Source organism: Gossypium hirsutum, chromosome D06, assembly GCF_007990345.1.
Source record: "Gossypium hirsutum isolate 1008001.06 chromosome D06, Gossypium_hirsutum_v2.1, whole genome shotgun sequence".
In the NCBI taxonomy this organism is placed as follows: domain Eukaryota; kingdom Viridiplantae; phylum Streptophyta; class Magnoliopsida; order Malvales; family Malvaceae; genus Gossypium; species Gossypium hirsutum.
In genome coordinates, this window is record NC_053442.1 from 31,036,536 (window position 1) to 31,042,247 (window position 5,712).

General features: G+C 37.7%; 1 non-coding gene across 1 annotated transcript; it reads right to left on the reverse strand.

Moving 5' to 3' along the window:
• Positions 1–523: 523 nt before the first annotated feature.
• On the reverse strand, positions 524–630 carry LOC121218959 (small nucleolar RNA R71). The gene has a single exon (XR_005915440.1). It is a non-coding gene; the product is annotated as a small nucleolar RNA R71 (small nucleolar RNA).
• Positions 631–5,712: the final 5,082 nt, after the last annotated feature.

The following is a 5,712-nucleotide window of genomic DNA, read 5'->3' on the forward strand; positions in this document are numbered from 1 at the left end:
CCTTCAAGCTAAGGCCAAGATTCACTTAAGAACAAAAATAAAAATTTTTTCTAAAGCCCAAGTTTGAACCCAGGACTTCTCCAACACTCCCAACTCTTCCTAAATCACTTAACCACAGAAATAGACATTCATTTATGTCATTTTCTTGCACGCATAAGTTTTTATGTGATCCTACGCTCAAGACCTATTTCCATCTAGGCCCAAATTCGGGGCGTTACCCACCATTGCAGAAAATAATTTCTAACTAAAGTCAAACACTATTCAGATGGTACAATAGTTTGTTCAGTTTGACGGTTTGCAAGACAAAGATCTAAATACTCATTTGGAAAATTTTCTGGAAACCTGCGATACTTTGAAGACTAGTAGCACCACTGACGATGCCATTTGCCTATAGTTATTCCCTCTCTCGTTGAAGAACAAAGCTAAACAATGGTTGAACTCTTTACCACGAGGTTCCATCGCTACATGAGTTCAAATGATCGAGAAGTTCCTTCTAAAGTACTTCCCATCGGCTAAGATAGCCAAGTTGAGGAATGATATCTCTTCCTTTGTTCAGATGGATTTAGAGGCTCTATATGATGTGTGGGAGATGTATAAGGATTTATTGAGTCAGCTCCCTTACCATGGGTTACCTCTATGGCTACAAGTTCAAACCTTCTACAATGGTTTGAATCCTACAACGAGGCAATTAGTCGACACAGCAATCGATGGAACTCTAAACAATAAAAAACCCAAAGCAGCTTATGAGTTTATAAAAGAGATGGCACTGAATAATTATCAGTGGCAAGTCATGAGGACAAAGCCGGTGAAGGCCACTAGTGTTTTTAACTTAGATGCAGTCACCATGTTATCGAATCAGGTAGAACTTTTAAATAAGAAAATTGATGGTTTATATCTTTCTACGCAAGTACATCCAGTGATGCAATGCGATACAAATGGAGGTAACATAGAAAACGAACAAATGCAATACAAATGCAATACATCCAGAATGTTTACCCTTCTCTCCTAACATAGAAAACGAACAAATCAATTATTTGGGTAATAATTATAGGCCTCAAAATAACCTTTATAGTAGTAACTATAATCCAGGTTGGAGGAACCATCCCAATTTCTCTTGGGGTGGTCAAGGAAATTAAAGAGCACAACCCCCTCTAGGCTTCCAACAACAACCTTACCAGTAAGAGAAAAAGTCGAACCTTGAGGAGATGTTGATGAAGTTTATCTCGGTGTCAAAAACACGTTTTCAAAACACTAAGGAAGCACTAAAGAATTAGCAAGCATCGATTCAAGGGTTCGATAACCAAATAGGTCAGCTTGCTAAATTAATTTCAGAATGACCACAAGGTAGTTTGCTTGGCAATACTGAAACTAACCCAAGGTGTAACACCCCTAACCCGTATCCATCGCCAAAATAGGGTTGCAGAGCATTACTGGAAAATTTTAACTTAAAACATTCAATTATAACCATTTTTATGAAACACATCATAGCTCAATTAAACAAAACCACATTGTCCCTTTTACGAGCCTTCGAGGCCTTAGAAATGCTTTAAAGATGATTTGAGACTAAATCAGAAACATATGGAAACATAAGGAAAAAAATAGAATTTTTCACATTGTAGGGGTCACATGACTGTGTGGCCAAGCCATGTGGTCATTCGAAGTAGGGACACACGGCCTTGTTCTAGCCTATGTCTGTGCCCGTGTAACTCTCTTACTTCGGTCACACGGCCAAGGCACACGCCCGTGTGTTAGGCCATGTAACTCTCAAAATGCAACCTTTAAAAACTTACAGGGGACACACAACCATGTGTCATACACGGCTGAGACACATGCCTGCATCTTAGGCCGTGTAGACAAGAAATAGGTCATTTCCAAGCCATTTCTTTCACCAAAATCAAGCTGAAACCTACAAGCCATTTGCATATAATTTATCATTTGAATCATTATTTTCATACATCTCAAATACACATGTACCTAACTTATATGTATATGATCATAACTCATCCATACATATATTTAGCTTAATTCCAAATCAAATTATACCATAATTGACACATACCAACCTTACCATATTAGATTCATGCCATAGCAAAACAACTTTACTATTTGAACCGCTTCTCTCATGTAACAAAACCCTATAAATGACACAAAACTAGCCATTACCAAATGGTTCCAAAATCCAACATGTATACATACCAAATTAATGTTCAAATTGCCAGAATTCAACCAAATATACACAACCACCTATTTTCATACTAAACCAGAGCTCAATTGACCATATTTAACCAAACATACCAAAATAGCCATTTCAAAACATATATTCACTTGACCATTTCATCATCAACCACCAATCATTAAGATGACAAGAATTCATCAATCTTAAAACTAGTTATATACATACAAACATGACAACTAGCTCAACAACCAAAATACCTTATTTACAAGCAAAACATAATGGCTACTTCATCAAACCCAAAGCACCTATACATGCCATTATAACCATGACTTAAAATCATGAAAATCTATTGATAAAATTGATGGATAGTCTGACGGATCTCTGACTAGCTTCCAACACGATTGAGCTTTCGATAATCTATAAAGTATGTAACGCCCTGGAATTTGGGCCTAGAAGTATTAGGCCTTGAGGATGGGAACGGTTTGGAAACTGTGTACAAAAGTATGTCTGCTTTAGTGGTTAAGGGTATTGAGAGGAGTTGGAAAAGTCCTGGGTTCAAACTTGGGCTTTAGCAAAGATTTTGGTTTTAAGTGGATAAATCCCTAGATGCTTGGATGTAAGCCTTTTAAATTATTGTTAAAAAAATGTCATAGGGAAGCATGTGGTCTAGTGGTTTTTGCGTCATTAAGGTTGAAAGGGAGCCTGGGTTCAAGTCTTAGCTCTTGCAATTTCTTTTGGTTCTTCGTTTAAAGGAACCTGGACTTTGGCCTTTAGACCTTTTAGTTAATTAAAGACAAAATGTGACACAAAAGAGCTTGTGACAAGGAGGCAAGTGGCGTGTTGAGCTATTGAGGGGGGCTTGGATTCGAATCCCATTGCAAGCAAAAAAGATATTTATTTTGCTAGCATGAGGCGGCACGAGTTTGAGGTGATTTCGAACTCTGTTGGGTGAAAGTTTGAATGGGTCTTGGAGGTTGTTGTGGAAGATATCAATGAGGTATATTTGGAGAGATCTGAGGATAGAATATTGGGATTTGGGGAGGTTGTTGTTGTGGAGAGCTATATATCCATCTTATTTGTTCCTTGTTCTGAATGGGGGGAGATCGGCGAGGCTTTCAATGTATTCGTCACTTTCTCTAACCTGCATTGCTTCCATTCCTAACTAGTGGTGGTAATCTGTAAATCGCATCAGGTGTGTAAACTCCCACTATAACTATAGAATGGCAAAAGCGAAAAATTTGAAATACGATATTTGAGACCACACGAGTGTGTGATTGCTCGTGTGGAAAGCCAAACCTATGAATCATGGGCGATAAACTGTGGAGGCCTCCATGGGCATTTTCATGGGCTTAGGTCGTAATGGGTCACGTTGGGCCGTGTGGGCTCAATGGGCTTGTGGGCCCCACATAGATGAAACCCACTATTTATGGCAAATACTAGACTGGGCTATGTAGATCTCATAGCCGTAGTGAAATCTGGGCTGAACAGGCGACACGAGTGTGTGGGCCCACTTGAGCAAAGTAATGGGCCTTGGGCCCATTTACACTTTTGTGACCAATTAGGTTACCTGAGTCACTCAAGGCAACTGCAGACCTTTCGAGAGGTCGATATCTAACCAAAATACCCTCGATGGGTAAAATGACCGTAATGCCCCTGTATGGTAAAATGACTATTTTGCCCCTCGAGGTTAAATGATTATTTTGCCTATGATGTAAATGAATGATTTGTCCGAGATGTAAATGACTGATTTGTCTGTGATTTAAATGACTGATTTGTCTTTGATTTGTATGACTGATTCCGTGTAGGGCATTCTGCATACACTACATACTGCATGGGGTGGGGATTCTGTTATGGAGGAAGTATTGTACTGGTGGATCTACCGCAATCATTGTTATTGGTGGCTTGGCTACATATACTGTTACTAGTAGTTTTGTTGCGATACTATTGCTGGCAGCTTTGCTGCGATGCTATTGATGGATTTGTGCAGATCATATTACCATTATTGGTGGCCGTGTGCCGATCATATTACCATTACTGATGGTTGTGTGCCGATCATATTACTTCTACAATTGCTTTGTGCTGATCATACTAATATTATTGATGGTTGTGTGCCGATCATATTACTACTACTGATGGCTTTGTGCCAATCATTTTACTGTACTTATGGCTTATAGCCATTCTATTTATAGCTTATAGCTATCCTATTTACGGCTCTTAGCCATTTTGGTTACTGGCATTTTTGTTGTGATACTGGTTAGTGTTGCAACCGGTGCTACATAAAGAGTGTAGGGATGGGTGGGTCAATTTAATCCCCACAAGAGTGTAGGGTTGGATAGGAGACGGAGTGCAAGGTTGGTATGGGTATTTATGCATTGCATATACTAATTCTGATATTGAGATGGGATTAGGCCCAGATATATGTGATATGTGCCATTTGATATGGGCTCTGGCCCAACCGAGGCTAATGGGGGCTAAGGCCCAATCGTCACAATTACTATATTGGGCTAAGACCCACATTGTACTGTTACTGTTAAAGGGCTCAGGCCTAGACTGTGCTGTTTCTGTTTACTGACTGTTTCTTTAATAAGGGGATTACACACTAAGTTTTTGTAAACTCACCCTCTCCTCTTAACTGTGCAGGTAATCCTCAGCCATAGTTGATTCAATCCTGTGAGGGACTCGGAGGTGGCTACACAACCGCATCAGCTTTCGTTTTTAGCTTTTGATTTATAAGTAACTGAATTTGGGTATTTTATGTAAAAAGACCTCTCTAAAGTTATAAACTTTAAATTGGGGTTTTTATTTATTTAGTTTGATATAAAGTGATAGTTGTAGAATAAGACGGGTTTTCAAAAGGTAACCGTTTTCAAAGACACCACATTTTCTCAATAAATGAGATTTTAGAAAATTTATAATATTTTAAAAGTGATTAGTTTTTAATGATGCACACTTGGAAATGAACAACCCATTTTGGAATCACCGTTTAATAACAAAATGATTAATTGATTTTAAAGATTCAACAACAACAAGTTTTACGCTAAACACCTCAATATGACACCGCCAGATTCGGCCATAACTCTTAAGCTAGGTATGGGGTGCTACAAAGTAAAGGAAAAATAACTACGTAATCAATGTATGCTCAGTAAGCTTGTATAAACTTTGATTATAATATTCCATTTTAATAATAAACTTTATAGTATAAACATAAACCTTTTTCAGTGCCATAAGATTCATAAATCTATATGATCATTGACTCACAAATGAGTAAGTTCATTAATGTCACATATATTTATCATTCATAACATGATAGGATTTTATGGGATGTAATATAATCATCAAACTTTCTATAAGATTATACACCTCTCAATTTACTTACTTTCCATTTCGTTCCTAATGCTTATCATAAGCCTAAACGAAATTATCAATTCCCGACTCAGTGTATTAATCCATGATATAAGTAGATTCATCCATAGCATAAGCAGTTTGCTTACATATAAATACATTATTTATCACATTAAACCTTTTATAACATCATA